This window comes from Cynocephalus volans, chromosome 6, assembly GCF_027409185.1.
Source record: "Cynocephalus volans isolate mCynVol1 chromosome 6, mCynVol1.pri, whole genome shotgun sequence".
NCBI classification, from domain to species: Eukaryota; Metazoa; Chordata; class Mammalia; order Dermoptera; family Cynocephalidae; genus Cynocephalus; species Cynocephalus volans.
Window position 1 is genome coordinate 97916513 of NC_084465.1, and position 16584 is coordinate 97933096.

The 16584-nt window shown below is 44.3% G+C and overlaps 1 protein-coding gene across 4 annotated transcripts in view; it reads left to right on the forward strand.

Annotated features, from left to right (window-relative positions):
* The first annotated feature begins 2773 nt into the window (after window positions 1-2773).
* FLYWCH1 (FLYWCH-type zinc finger 1) overlaps window positions 2774-16584 on the forward strand; it is a 38308-nt gene continuing 24497 nt past the window's right edge. For 3 of the 4 annotated variants that reach the window (XM_063100693.1, XM_063100696.1, XM_063100698.1), the window contains exon 1: window positions 2774-2897. The gene's annotated coding sequence lies outside the window, so the exon portion shown is untranslated. Of the gene's footprint in view, window positions 2898-15478; window positions 15678-16584 lie in introns of all 4 variants that reach the window. The other variant, XM_063100694.1, reaches the window with a different exon arrangement.

The following is a 16584-nucleotide window of genomic DNA, read 5'->3' on the forward strand; positions in this document are numbered from 1 at the left end:
CCCACGCCCGGAGCCATCCCGGTCCCCGGCGCACAGGGTTGCCGGAGGATGTGTCCGGTGGCTGCGCTGTGGGCTGGACCAACGCAGAGGGAGGGACCAATGGCAAAAAGAGCTTTCCCCTCCAGGAATGCTAATGGTTTAAGTGTAGTTTTTGTTTGACTTCTATTTTCTTTCTTTTTTTTTTCTCTTGTTTTTTTATTTTTTTAAAATTTTCTTTTGACATAATTTGACACCTACAGAAAAGGTGCAAAAATCATGCAAAGCATTCTCATATACCCTTCACTCAGATTCTCCAGATATTAGGAATGAAACCAGCCACAGCAGCAATATTTATAATAGCGAAATTCAGAAAGGAAGTGTCTAATAGGAAAAATAACTAAACTATGCAGCCAATCATATGTAATATAATGTAATCATTAGTCATATGTAATATATTTAATTATAATATGGGATGGGGTTGCAATATAGAGTTAGGTGAAAAAAGTAGGGACACATGAAAATTAATTGCTATGATCTCAGTGATGTGAAATTAAAGATAGAGATTCATCTTCAAACAAATTGACAAGATAGATGACAACTAGAAATTCAAGGGACACAGAATAGGGAAAACAATCTTGAAAAAAGAACAAAATTGGAGGATTCCCTGATTTCAGAGCTTACTACAAAGTAACAGTAATTAAGACAGTACGGTAGTGGTATAACGATAGATACGTACATTAATGGAAGAGAACTGACAGCCCAGAAAGGAGTCCTCACATTTATGGTCAATTGATTTTCAACAAGGGTGCCAAGACAATTAAATGAGGGAAAGAACAGTCTTTTCACAAAATAGTAGTAGGAGAACTAGAATATCCACATGCAAAAGAATGAAGTTGGAGACCTACTTTACACCATACACACAAACAAAAATAACTCAAAGACCCAAATGTAGGAACAAAAGTATAAAACTCTTAGAAGCTGCGCTGGTCGGTTAGCTCAGTTGGTTAGAGCATGGTGTTATAACACCATGGTCAAGGGTTTGGATCCCTGTCTGGCCAGCTGCCAAAAAAAAGCTTAGATGAAAACATAGGGGTAAATCTTTGTGAACTTGGATTAGGCAGTGACTTCTTAGGCAATGGTTTCTTAGATATGACACCAAAAGCACAAGCAACAAAAGAAAGAAAGAAAAAGATAAATCGAACATGATCGAAATTAAGATCTTTTTTTTTTTTTAAAAGATGACCGGTAAGGGGATCTTAACCCTTGACTTGGTGTTGTCAGCACCACGCTCAGCCAGTGAGCGAACCGGCCATCCGTATATGGGATCCGAACCCGGGGCCTTGGTGTTCTCAGCACCGCACTCTCCCGAGTGAGCCACGGGCCGGCCCGAAATTAAGATCTTTTGTGGTTCAAAGGAAACTATCTCAACTGGGAGCAATAAAGTAAAAAGATGACACACAGAATGAGGGAGAAATTTTTTGCAAATCATATATCTGATCAGGGACATATATCTAGAATATATAAAGAACTCTTACACACAATAATAAAATAACAGCCCAATTAAAAAATGGGCAAAGTATCTGAATAGACATCTCTCCAAAGAATATTCACAAATGACCAATAAGCACATGGAAAGAAACTCAGTATCATTAGCCATCAGGAAAATGCAATCAAAACCACTATGAGTTACCACTTTATCTCCACTATCATGGATTTAGTAATAATTTTTTTTTTTTTTAAAGATGATCGGTAAGGGGATCTTAACCCTTGACTTGGTGTTGTCAGCACCACGCTCACCCAATGAGCAAACCGGCCATCCCTATATAGGATCCGAACCCGTGGCCTTGGTGTTATCAGCACCACACTCTCCCGACTGAGCCACGGGCCGGACCCTTAGTAATAATTTTTAAAAGACCAGATAATAAGTGTTGGTTAGGATGCAGAGAAATTGGGACTCATACACTGCTAGTGGGGGTGAAGATGGTACAGACACCGTGGAAAACAGTCTGGCAGTTCCTCAAATGGTTAAACATGGGGTTACCATATGACCTGGCAATTCCACTCCTCGGTATATACTCAAGAGAAATGAAACCATGTGAGAGTTGTACACAAACGCTCACAGCAGCATTATTCGTAGTAGCTCAAAAGTGGAAATAACTCAAATGTCCATCAACAGATGAGTGGATAGGGGCTGGCCCGTGGCTCATTCGGGAGAGTGTGGTGCTAATGACACCAAGTCAAGGGTTAAGATCCCCTTACCGGTCATCTTGAAAAAAAAAAAAAAAGAAATTTCCTTTCAATGGTTCTGCAACGTGACGGGTCTAAGAACGCATTTAAACAACCCCTGGCTGGCCCGATAACTCAGTTGGAACAGCGTAGTGTTGAAAACACCAAGGTCAGGGGTTCGGATCCCCACGCCGGGCAGCCACACAAAAGAAAAACAAAAGCCACGCTTCGTCTTCTCGAGCTCAAGAGTCAAATTCTGCGAAAGGTCCTGCCCCGCCCACGATCCCCAGTCCCAGCCCGACGTTGGCTGACGCTCCGCCCCTGAACGACGACATCCAATCCTGGATTTTCCCCGCCTCTTTCGCTAGTTATGGTCCTGCCCCCGTACGCCGATTGGCCGGGCAGCCAGCTCGGCGCCGCGCAGGGAAGACCCGGAGAAGCGGAGTTTGTCAAAGGAATGGACCCCCGCGGCCCTGCTGCGCATGAGCTCAAGAGGCCGGCTCCGCTGCGGGGTCGCGCGCGCGGGCACGCGGCTCGCTCCGGAGGGGGCAGGTGGGGGCGGGGGGCGGGCGCCAGGGTCTTGGTGGCCTGAGCGGTCTGGGCCCCGAGGTCGACGCCTGTGACTGCAGCGGCCGAGGCTGAGGGACCCGCCGCGGCTCTGTGGCCGGAGAGGGAGGGCCCCGCGGCCGTCGGTGAGGACGGGCCCCAGCAGGTGGGGAGGGTCCTGCGTCCCCGACCCTGCTGTCCCCGGGGCCCCAAGAGCTCTGGTGCTGGGGAGGGGGGTCCCCGGCCTTGCGTCCGGGCGCTCAGGTCACCTCCTTGTGGTTCATCCGCGATTCGCCTCCTTTACCTCTCTTCTCCTTCCCCCAGCCCACCCGACCCCTGGATGAGCCCTGACACTCCCACGTTCGCCCCCTTTCTTTGGCTGTGTCCGCCACTCCCAGTGTGCGACCCATCCCCGACCGAGCCCCAGTCCCCTCCCGTCTCTGCGGCTCTGCAGGTCCCAGTGACCTTGCACTTTTTTCTGTTAGTGACACCCTTTCTTCCACTCCTGATTCTAAAAATCGCCTGATACGGTTTTCACACTTTTTTGACTCAACCTACACTGAGAAATGTATTTTATGTGTATAACCCGTGCCAGTAGATCTAGATAAGCGAAACACAAGTTTAAAGGGAGATGCCTACCAAGAAGACTTGCCTAAGCTCACGTGACGCCGCCAGATCTGTTCTAGATCTATTCCAATTCCATTCTGTTCCACTCCATTCCAAAAGACTGTTGCTAACCCGTTGATTCGCGACCTAAATGGGTCCGACCATACCTGAAACTCTTGCTTTAAACCCTCAATTTCTCTTCCCCCCCCATGCATTTGGAGAATGCTGAGGGCACATAATTAGATAATTGTGTGTAAACTTGAATTCCAAAGAAATGGTGTATTTTTATTTGACATGTCTACTTTCCAAAGCCAATATCATTTTCAGGACTTGATTTAGATTTTCGTGTGTGATTGGATCAGGTTTGTGTTGTTCCTCTTCCAAATACTACTAGGTGGACTTGTAGAAGAGACTAGCATGTGATGTTGTGGCTAGATTGTGGAGCATTTATAATGCCCAGCTGATGATGTGCTAAACTATGGAGATGGGGATGATGTGTACTGGGAGAGACATAATTAAAGTTAAGCTTTAGGAAGAGTAAGCTGTCAGCACCCTAAGGGGAGAATTGGAATGGCCCATGCTGAAGGCAGGGGACTGGAGAGGAGGTGGTGAGGGATGAGTCCTAAGGTGATGTAGGAGTGGAAAGGAGATGGAAGATGGGTGTGATCAGGTATACAGGGAATGAGAGTGGAGGACACGTAGGCTAGGTAGAGGGGGAATAAAAATACGAGGGGACTTCAAAAATTTCATGGATAATGGAATTAAAAGATAAAAATAAAAATATAAACTTTATTTCTCAGCCTAAACTCCATTAAGTTCAAGACGCTATTTTATGCTATGATACCAGCTGAAAGAAAAGAAAACACACACACACAACAAAGTGTGTGTTTTCCTATACTCTTAATCAGCAATGATCAGCAACACAGAAGACCACCTTCTGTGACCAAATGTGTGGGGATTTCTCCCCAACAGCAAGCAAGCAAACAAGCAAGCAGTTCTGCAGCAGACACCAGTGGGTGTTCTCTAATTCAATTCAATTCTGACACTTTTCTAGCATGAGATCCCACAGGTTGAGGGCTTAGTCCCCAAGACTACTCCCCACTTCAGATGCCAGTTGCAAGCCCATGCCCCTGGAACTTCTGACTAACCAGCTGTAAATCAGAGTTCTAAAAACCCCCTCCTTGGATTCAACTAGAAGCATACTTACATTTACTGGTTTATCATAAAGGATATTACAAAGGACACAGAAGGAGAGACACACAAGGTGAGGTATGGGGGAGGCGTGCACAGCTTCCATGCCCACCCCAGGCACACCACCCTCCAGGAACCTCCATGTGTTCAGCTCTCTGTCAGCTCCCTAAACCCTGTGCTCTTGGGTTTTTATGGAAGCTTCATTACATGGGCATGACCAAAGCATGGACCACCATGTAGAAATGTGAATGGACAAAAAAGGTCTGATCTAACACCAACAGCCTGGGTGGGGAAACTCAGCAAGATTTGTCTGTTCAGATTCTTCTTGGCCTCTCTATGCAGCATTCCTTCCTCCCAGGCATGGGGCAGGACCCCTCCTGAAATGGGGGTCTTGTGACTTACAATCAGCCATGGTAGGTCAGAGGATTTCCTGCCTCAGAGAGAAAAACATGCAGGTGAAGGGAGGGCAGAAGGTCAGAGAGTAGCATGAATCAGGAACCATGGACAAAAACCAGTATATGAATATCATAATCTCACACCAGCCATTTACTTCATCCCTAAAGAAATGAGGATCCTGGGAACTTAACCATGTCAATGCAGTCTTTTTCACATTATTAACTGAAGCAAAATGGGTGCTCTGTAAAGATTTTTTATGATTATGAAACAAAAAGAAGTCAGAAGGAGCCAAATCAGGACTGTAAGGTGGATGCCTAGTGATTTCTCATTGAAACTGTCACAAAATTGCCCTTGTTTGATGAAAGGAGTGAGCAGAGGCATTGTTGTGGTGGAGAACTCTCTGGTGAAGCTTTCCTGAGCATTTTTCTGCTAAAGCTTTGGCTAACTTTCTCAAAACACTTTCATAATAAGCAGATGTCATCATTCTTTAGCCCTCCAGAAAGTCAACAAGCAAAATGCCTTGAGCATCCCCAAAAAACTGTTGTCTTGACCTTTGCTCTTGACCAGTCTGCTTTTGCTTTGACTGGACCACTTCTGCCTCTTGGTAGCCATGGCTTTGATTGTGCTTTGTCTTCAGCATTGTACTGGTAAAGATATGTTTCATCTCCTGTTACAGTTCTTTGAAGAAATGCTTCAGGATCTTGATCCCTCTTGTTTAAAATTTCCATGGAAAGCTCTGCTCTTGTCTGCAGCTGATCTGGGCACAACAGTTTTAGCACCCATCAAGCAGAAAGTTCACTCAACTTTAATTTTTCTGTCAGAATTGTGTAAGCTGAACTAATTGAGATGTCTATGGTGTTGGTTCTTTTTTCTGCTGTTTATTATCAGTCCTCTTCAATTAGGGCACAGACAAGATTCATTTTTTTGTGAGGAAAATGCACAGTTTGTGGCTGGTCTGCCACTGTGGGTTTCATCTTCAACATTGTCTTGTCCCTTCTTAAAATGTGTTATCCATTTGTAAACTGCTGATTTCTTTGGGGCATTGTCCCCATAAACTTTTCGTAAAGCATCAGTGACTTTCGCACTCTTCCACGCAAGCTTCACCACATATTTGATGTTTGTTCTTTCCTCAATTTTAGCATAATTCATGTTGCCCTGATAAGGACTGTTTTCAAACTGATGTCCTGTCTTTCTTAGTGCCTTAAACTAGATCCTATCCAGACATGTTAAAACAAGTTAATATGAGTTTGTTTCGGTGCAAAAATTTTTTGAAATCCATGCGTTTTTTTTTTAATAATACACATTTCCCATGAACTGTTTGAAGACCCCTCATACCTAAGATTCTGATCTCGGGTGATTGGAGAATAGATATGGGGCTGGGGTCCCATTAGCTGGAATCTCCCTTTCTGTACTGTCTGCTTTGGAGCAGTGGTTCTCAGGCAATTTTGTGCCTCAGGGGACATTCAGCAATGTTGGTTGTCACAACGGGAAGTGGTGGGGGGTAATACTGGCATTTAACAGGTAGAGGCCAGGGACATTGCTAAACTTCCTACATTGAATAGGACAGCAACCCATAGCAAAGAATTATCTGGTCCAAAATGCCAATGGTGCTGAGGTTGTGACATCTTGCTTTAGAGTCATAATTCTTAATCTTTTGGGAGATCACTACCACCTGCAACCTCTCCCAGGAATAATGCCTGTATTCGTGTACACAGCCTATGCATGGTAGCCATAGGAGGGTTTATGAACCAGGCAAAGTCCACCTCTAAACCCCATGGCTCATTAGTGTGGAATTGAAGGGGTGGCAGCTGTTGGGGTCAGGAGCTTTTTTAAACAGGAAGGCCTTCCCTCCTCCCTGTTTCACCGTTCAGGACCCCCTTTGGGCATGGACAAAAAACTCCTTGTTCTTGTGTAATGATTTACAGTTTATAGAAGAATTTCACTTACAGCATCTCGTTGGCCACTTTTCCTCTTTCCCAGGTGGAACCAACCCAGAATAGCCCGCAATCTCCTGCCCAGCAAGCCAGCGCCAGACCCCAGGTGTTGGTGGGCGATGATTGTAGTTCTCACTCTCACGTACGAAGGTAAATCTGTTGATCCACTGTCAGCTGCCAAGAAAGGCTCCTGCCTTTCAGGACCTTACTCATTAGGGTTTGGACCCAGTGTGTCAGAGGCACCTAATAGTTTTTTTTTTTTTTTTTTTTTTTTTGTCGTTTTTTCGTGACCGGCACTCAGCCAGTGAGTGCACTGGTCAGTCCTATATAGGATCCGAACCCGCGGCGGGAGCGTTGCCGCGCTCCCAGCGCAGCACTCTACCAAGTGCGCCACGGGCTCGGCCCTAATAGTTTTTAATATCGTGCAACTCTTGATTCTACACTGAGCCCTTGTGACCACCAGCAGGACAGTAGTATCAAGACAGGCAATCTGCCTATTGCACTCAAATTGCCCTGTACCATCAATTTGAGGTACAGAGGGGAGAGAGATTAAGAGAATGATAAACCACAAACTTTTGAGAAGTTTTATATCTGCCTGACTTCAAAATACTCCATTCTCTTAACAAATTTTTGTGGAATGAAAAGTGAATATTACAGAATAAACACATTAGGGCCCAAGTATTTAAATCAAAACAAAGAGTATCAAAAGTTAAAAAAAAAATACATTGAAATCAACCTAGAGTAAATGTACATATGGATAACAAATAAAAGTTTCATAAAATAACACTCACTTTTATTACATGCAATGCAAATTGATATTTTCTACGTAATTTTAAAAAGGGCTAACTGCGGGCCGGCCCGTGGCTCACTTGGGAGAGTGTGGTGCTGCCAACACCAAGTCAAGAGTTAAGATCCCCTTACCAGTCATCTTTTAGAAAAAAAAAAAGTGCTAATTGGAACCTAATGATTTGAGGACTGATGACCAGGGCAATTTGAAAAATAGTGGCTTAGAGCAAAACAAAGGAAATAAAAATCTTTTATTCAGATACAAAATGAACACATATTAAAGATGTTACTTAATCTCATTATTAGAGAACCAGTAAGATGTTACAACCAGTTTGGAAGAGAATCCAAAGAAGATTCTAGAAGACTATAGATCAGGAATATTGAAATGAATATGCAAATAGTACATGTCTGTATTTATTTACATGGAAAGAGATAATTTATTTAGTCTATAGACAAGAATTATTTTGAATTATTCTCAGTCATCTACAATGTAGAGAGTAATAAAAATAGCTCGAAAGTCAATGAGAGGCTAGAGTCCAGTAACTTGGAAGGATGTGTTCTTAACAATGTATTGTTTTCCACTAAAGCACAAATTTTCCATTCAGTCTCGTAAACAATGAAAGATATTTTTGGTTATGAAATCAGGCTGGTTTTATTAGATTTGGCCTGATAACTTATATAGATGCAACAATTCATCAGATAAGCCTTTGCTTTGCTAAAAGTTGCTAAAAGTCTTCATAGGAATCTTAGATTAGACTTTTTTTTTTTAATTTTATTATTTTTTTTAGAAGATGACTGGTAAGGGGATCTTGACCCTTGACTTGGAATTGTCAGCACCACGCTCAACCAGTAAGCTAACCGGCCATCCCTACATGGGATCTGAACCCATGGCCTTGCTGTTATCAGCACCGCACTCTCCTGAGTGAGCCATGGGCCGGCCCAGATTAGACTTTTTAAAGTCTGTGATTTGATATTCTGAGGCATAGAAGCCAAGTCCAAGAAACTCTCTACACCAGATGTCACATATAGTACCTATAAATTTGGCAAATTCCTACCTTCTTGAGGTCCCCCAAATACTCCACGTTTCCTGAAAGTTGTTAAATGGTTAAAGAATAATTTCAAAGAGGTGAAATCATGACTCTTCCACTGACATAAAATAAACAGATGTTAATGATTTTATTTAACACATTAATGAGGAAAGCTGTAGGATGTTACAGATTAAATGATACAATGTATGTAAAATGTTTCATGTGGCACCCACACAAAGAAAACCTCAGATCTTTCTTAGGTTGGTCACTCAGCTGCAGCCAGCCACCTGTTTCTCAAGGGTGTCTATTCTAGCATTTCTAAAAGTGGAGTCTGGGGCTGGCCCGTGGCTCACTCAGGAGAGTGTGGTGCTGATAACACCAAGGCCATGGGTTCAGATCCCGTATAGGGATGGCCGGTTAGCTCATTGGGTGAGCATTGTGCTGACACCAAGTCAAGGGTTAAGATCCCCTTACTGGTCATCTTTAAAAAATAAAAATAAAAAATAAAAGTGAAGTCTTTAGTTTACAAGTATCAAAGTTTCATGGGGCATTTGTTAAAGATCTATATTCTTGTATCCCTCTCTAGACCCTCAGCCAGAATTTTGGATGTGAAACCCAGGAATCGTCATTTTCAAGTGACCTGGGTGGTTCTTGTATAGACTAGAATTGCACATACAAATAACTGAAATAAAAGTTTCATGAAGAGTGCATTTAACCTCATTATATGAATAGATTCTTTTCGATTCTATTTCAGTGTTTTAATGATGGTCTTAAGCAGGGTTTCTTGACCCTGGCGCTTTTTGCGTGGCTTTGATGTGGGGTGCGTGTAGAGTGTTTAAAAGCATCCTTGGTCTCCACCCACTAGGTTTTAGTACAAGGGTATGTCAGGAAGTTCCCAGAAGGATTCACATTTCAATTCTATTTTATCATGAACTTTTTGAAATACCCTCTTAGCATGCCGTAGCTTCATCCACCCCCAGTTGTGAAAACGAAAAATATCTCTAGACATTGCCAAATGTCACCTGGAAGGCAAAATCACCCCAGCTGAGACCCACCCGTCTGAACCCACTGGTACCAATGGGTTGGAATCAATTTAAAAGGAACCATTTTAACTCATTTTAAGAGCTTAGGCCCCAACAGCAGACACAGGAGTTTTGAATGGTGATTCTGGTCTTATTGGCACAGCTATTGATCACAGGAACCTAAGATTAATCCTTAAGTTCCTCCTCTGTAATGTGAAAGAACAGTGGAATCTGAATGATGAAGTTCTGTGGAAGAGAAAGTGAAATAGCATGCACCGAGCTCCGGGCGCAGTGTTAGTGTTTGGTAATGCAAGTGTCGAGATCATAGTCCTTTAGATTCTTGAAGAGTGCAGCCAGGAAAACAGAAACTTCTGTGAGATTTCAACAGAGAATTTAATTGCTCTCTCTGGTGGTGGAAAAGCTGAGAAGCCAAACAGGAGACCTTGAGGGAACCCAGAAGTTAGCAGTGGCCACAGGCTGCCACACAGCCAGGCTTGAGGGGTAGGGGCAGTTGGCAATGGCTGTGTGCAGCCGGACCCTGGAGGAGACAGCACTGGTGGAGACACTGCCAGGGCTGGAAGCTGCAGGAACATCTGGCTCCCGGTCCGACCTCCTGCGGTGCCTCCCATTGACGAAATTAAGCTGGAAGTGGCTATAATGCAAAATTATAATCAATAACAAAGTAGCTAGTTTGTAGAGACACATCAGTGCATCTTACTACTTGCTTCGAAGGCAAGACCTCAGCTCTGTGGAGCAGTTTTGTTTGGAACTGGCCTTTCTTACCATAAGCATCTGCTGCTCAGGGCCAAGAAAAGGTGCCTTGGCTCTGAATGAGCCCGGCCTGGGTTCATGTCCTGGCTCTCACTAGCTGTTTGGTCCTGGGCCACTTGCTTAAGTCCCTGAGGCCTCTATCTCCCCAGGGGCCGCACGGGGATGATGGTGACACTTGGAAGGGAGGTTGTTGGGTCACAGTAATGCAGGTAAGGCCTGACTTTTTTCTGACTCACGTCCCAGGTCAAGTACCAACAAAGTGACCCTGGGCAGGTCACTTTTTTGCTGGCCTGGGCAGGAGGACCAGAGGGACAGGGTGCTCTCTCTATCACCGATCTGCCCAGGAGGGCTCTGGGTCACTTCTGCTCTCTATTAACTCCTCTTCTGTCTATAAGTTTGAAACTTGGATTTTCAAAAAGCTTTTATTTTGCATTAATTTTAGACTTTAAAAAAATTTCAAAAATAGCACACAGAATTCCTATATACCGAACACCCAGCTTCCCTGAATGTCAGCATCTCACTTAACATTGTGCAATGATCAAAACCCAGAAATTAACAGTGGTATACTAATATTAACCTGAACTATTGGATCTTACTCAAATTTCATCAGTTTTTCCCATAACGTGTTTTTCCTGTTCCAGGATCCAATCTGATCCTGAACTGCATTTGGCTCTTGTGTCTCCTTATTCTCCTCCAGTCTGTGACAGTTCCTCGGTCTTTCCTTGTCTTTAGTGACACTAAGACTTTCAAAGTGTTGGGGTTGGTTGTTTTGTAGAAGGTACCTCAACTGGGGCTTGTCTGATTAGCACGGGGACCACGTTTTTGGCAGGAATATCAGAGAGATGATATTGGGTCCTTCTCCATGCGTCTTATCAAGGAGTTCATGATGTCACTATATCTTATTACTGGTAAAGCTGACCTTTACCAGCTAAGGGGTGTCTGCAGGGTTTCACCTCTGTCCAGTTACTCTGTTTCCCCTTGTAGTTAATCAGTATCTTGGGGGAGATATTTGAGGTTCTGCAAGTCCTGCAAGAAGGATATTAATATACTCAATTTTATTAATTCCTCTATTCTATTTGTTTTACTTTATATCACTCTTCACTCTTGTATAATGTTATGTTACATAGTAATAGAATCCCTGTTCTTTCTGAGAGTTATGAAGAGAAGGAGATTCTGCTCATCTTTAAAGTGTTAAATGTTTTCCCACTGTAAAAAGAGCTCACGCACATTGTAAACAATTTTGAAGACAAAAGAAATATAAGAAAAAATAAAGTCACTATTGTTACTACTTTTAACATTTTGATATATTACTTCCTGAAATGTTTTAAGTTATGAACACGTAAAATAAAATTGGTCAGTAAATAACAAATAAGACCGGAGCAGAGAAGAAATAGAAGGAAAGACAAGGGGATTGAGGGCTACAGCTGATGTCAGTGTCTATGTCATATTTTGGTCTTTTTTTTGAAAAACCTTACTTGTGTAGTTTAGAAAAGATAATCGTTGCTGAATTTTTTAATTGGGTTTTGCTTTCTAACTAATACTTTTTGTAAATGCAACATTTTTTTGGAAGTCCTCTTGAATGTTTTTTGTGATATGGAAAAAACCCTTGCATTCTTATTATGAAAACATTGGGTCACATTTAATTTTACCAAGAAAGCAGTAGGGATATTTTAAGAAGCAACATCACCATCCTGTGGCCAAGTAGAATATTGCTGCTGAGGGTTTAAATTTGTGTTTTCCTATTATGGGCCTACAGTAGTACATGACATGATATTTTGGTATTTTACAAGTGCTTCATCCATAGTTAGAGCATGGTGTTGATAACACCAAGGTCCAGGGTTCGATCCCTGTACAGGCCAGCTGACAAAAAAGCCCCCCCCAAAGCCAAAAAGAATTTAGGGCCGGCCCGTGTCTCACTCAGGAGAGTGCGGTGCTGATAACACCAAGGCCACGGGTTCGGATCCTATATAGGGGTGGCCGGTTCACTCATTGGCTGAGCGTGGTGCTGACAACACCAAGCCAAGGGTTAAGATCCCCTTACCGGTTATTTTTTAAAAAACAAAAACAAAAACAAAAAACAAGTGCTTCATCCAGTCTGCAGGTGGGGGTTTCCTCCCCTAAAGAGGAATACAGTGGCACACAACATGTTTGAACACAATGTGTGTGTGCTATAGAAGATAAAGTGTATGTTAAAGATACTAATACAAGAATAGAAATAGTTGTGCATTTAGGTGGCAGGATTATGGTGACTTACTAGTATCATGTTGTTAATTTTTTTTTTTAATATTTTTTTTTTTTTAAAGATGACTGGCAAGGGGATCTTAACCCTTGACTTGGTGTTGTCAGCACCACGCTCACCCAGCGAGCTAACCGGCCATCCCTATATGGGATCCAAACCTGTAGCCTTGGTGTTATCAGCACCGCACTCTCCCAAGTGAGCCACAGGCTGGCCCTTGTTAACATTTTTAAAAAGTTTATTTTTTAAAATGTCCTCTATAAGACTCAAAAAAATGATTTCTATATCATTTTTAGGATGTAATATTAGAACTTAAAACACATCACAACATATAATCCACACCACCCCTCTCCTTTGGTGGGGAAACCAAACCCAGGAGGGAGAAGCTTCTGCTATTTACTAGACCTGTTTATGGTATAGAAAGCTGTTTTTCAACCATGTGACCCTTGGGATGTGAGTCTTACCTACAAAGATTGTTTTTTAACAACTCTACTGAGATGTAATTCACATACCATACAATTCCCCCACCTAAAGTATGCAATTCAGTGTTCTTAATATATTCACAGAGTTGTGCAGCTATTAGCACAATTAATTTTAGAACATTTTCATCATCCCAGAAAGAAAATCCACACCCCTTAGCCATCACTCCCTAATCTCCCAATTCCTCCCAACCGTAGGAATTCACTAATCTGCTTTCTGTCTCTATAGATTGGCCTATTCTGGACATTTCATATAAGTGGAATCATACAATACCTGCTCTTTTGTAACTGGCTTCTTTCACTGAGCATAATGTCTTTAAGGTTCATCCATATTGTAATGTGTGTCAGCTCTTCATTCCTTTATATGGCTGAATAATATTCCACCGTATGGGTAGACAACAGATTGTGGTATGTTTTTGCACGTGGCAGACTCTCCCTGAAGGCCACACACAGCTAGAGCAGGTGTTTTGGAGGGAGAACATAGTTGATGGAATGTCCAAGCTGGTGCCAATGCTACCTAGTGGCCTGAGACGAGGGTGGTGTCTGCAGAATGGGGGTGCAGCTGCCAGACAGCCGAGGTGGGAAGGAAGGGGTGGGGGCTGTTCTTGCAAAGTCAGTGGTTGAGGGAAGGAAGAATTTTTGTTAGTGTTTTTTTTAAGATAAAGAAGACCTAAGTACCTGGATAGTCCAAATGGAAATAAAACAGAAGAAGAGGAGAGGTTTGGAGACTGCAGAGAGCAGGGAGTGGGGTTGAGAAAGGGCCTGAGGGAGGAGGGGATGTTGCAAGGGAACTGGATGGTGGAGACACTTATCTTGTAAAATGGGATGAAACAGGTATACTGTTTCCCTAGGCAGTGAAGAGGGTGATAAGAGCTCTGAGATATCCATCTTAAATGGATAAACTTTCAATCAGATAAAAATCATAAAATTCTTAATCACGGAGGGATAACAGTTATTCAGAAATCTATATTGTATGGAGAACCTCATTTACCAGTGATGTCAGGGAGATGGAGTGTTCTGTGTATAGTTTGTTACAGATGGTTTGTGTGTGTGGGTAACTATACATAACATAAAATTTAGTGTTTTAACCATGCTTAAGTGTACAGTTCAGGGGCATTAAGTGCATTCACATTGTTGTGGAACCATCACCACTATTCATTTCCAGAACTTTATCTTCTCAGCTAAAACTCTGCACCTGTTAAACACTAACTCCTCCTCCCCCTCCCCTGGCACCCACCACTCTACTTCCTGTCTTCATAAATTTGACTACTCTAGGCACCTCCTAGAAGAGGAATCAACCAGTATTTGTTCTTTTGTGTCTGGCTTATCTTATGTTACAGATGTTTTAAAATACATAATTCCCATTTGTCATCCTTTCTACTTAATATTTTTGTTCCCCTCATTGGGTTACAAGCCCTCTATTTTATTTATTTATTTATTTATTTTTAAAAGATGACCGGTAAGGGGATCTTAACCCTTGACTTGGTGTTGTCAGCACCACGCTCTCCCAAGTGAACCACGGGCTGGCCCCCTGGGTTACAAGCTCTTTAAATGTGATCATCTAGGCCGGCCCGTGGCTCACTCGGTAGAGTGCGGTGCTGATAACACCAAGGCCACGGGTTCGGATCCTATATAGGGATGGCCGGTTTGCTCACTGGCTGAGCGTGGTGCTGACAACACCAAGCCAAGGGTTGAGATCCCCTTACCGGTCATCTTTAAAAAAAATAAAATAAATAAAATAAAATAAAATAAATGTGATCATCTGAGGGACTTGGCATTTGTGTAGCATAGCACTCTGGAGTTCAGAAGTACTTTTATGTCAGATATTTCACAACCATTACTATTATTCCATCTATCAAAAAGCCAGAACCTGGGCCGGCCCGTGGCTCACTCGGGAGAGTGTGGTGCTGATAACACCAAGGCTGCGGGTTCGGATCCCATATAGGGATGGCCGGTTCGCTCACTGGCTGAGCGTGGTGCTGACACCACCAAGTCAAGGGTTAAGATCCCCTTACCGGTCATCTTAAAAAAAGAGAGAGAGAAAAAAAAGCCAGAACCCACTATGTTCAGTCACTTGCCAAATACATCGGTTATTGCTGTGTAAGAAATGACCCGGATCTTGCTGGCTTAAAATAACAGTAGTTTATCACTGATCAGGCTCTGCTGATTTCCCTGGGCTCCTCCATGTGGCTTCCTGCAGCTGGCCGGGCCTCCTCTGTGTCTGGCAGTGCTTCGGTGCCCTGCATATGGCCTCTCACACAGCTTCCTTCCCTGTCAGACTCAGGGATGTGACCCATGAGAGAAGGGCTCGGGACCCCCACAGCGTGCTCCTGCCACACTCTGCTGTCACAGCAAGCCACAGAGGCCAGTCCACATTCACGGGGATGGAGACAAAGCCCGTTGCAAAGGAGCCAGCATATTTCAGTGGGAGGATTTGTGGTCATCACACAACCCACCACCCCAAGGCACTTTCATGGGTGAGAATGGGAACAGTCCATCAGACCCAAATTCTAGTTCATTGCAGAGGCTCATGCCTATCCACAAGGCGGTGGTCAGCCATCATCAGAGTCTTTTGCTGTATTGGAACTTTTTCCCTATCTTTTGAGGTACGTGGATCATGGAAGCCTTTTAAATAGAGATTTTGGTCGAGGGGGTTGCACTATGCCCTGTCGCCTCCCATGACTCGGGGTACATTCCATGGGAATGTGGGGACTTCTTTGTCATGGGTCTAGAGGAGGCCCAGCCTGGGTGTGCTGGCGTAAGGCCGAGGCGGTTGATGTGGCCGGGCCCTGCTAGACGGACAGAAGCCGCGTCACTTTGGTGGCCTGAGTTGTATGAAAGGCCTTCGTCAGAGGGGCCCGGCTTGACTGCGACCCCGAGGAAGGCAGGGAGCGCGTGCAGCTCTTGGGGCCCGGCCCAGCCTGGCTGAGAGCAGCGGGGACTTAAGGAACCCAGAGGACGGGTGATGCGCAGGGTCCCTGAGAGGACGCGGGGTCGGAGACCCGCCACTTCCATTCATCCCCAGACCTCCGGGAATGAGATATGTGGGGCGGGCTACCGGAGGAGGGACGAGCTCCGTGGCCAATCAACATGCGGGTGCGCGGCTCCCGGGGGCGGAGCTTCCCGCCGTAACCCTTTCCTGCCCGGAGTGGCTCTGTCCGGCTGGCGCCTGCGGGGTCTTCGCCGCAGCCAGTACACAGGAACGCCCCCAGGTTCCCGCACCTCAGGTCGCCCTGTGGGGCGGGATGGGCCGGGCCGGGAAGAACCGCACGGGAGTAGCGGGGATTGGCTTGTCCGAGGGCCAGACCGGGGCTAGGGGGGATGATGCGGCGGGACGGGGGTGGGGGTGGGGTGGGGGCGGGACTCTCCATCATTCGCGAGTTA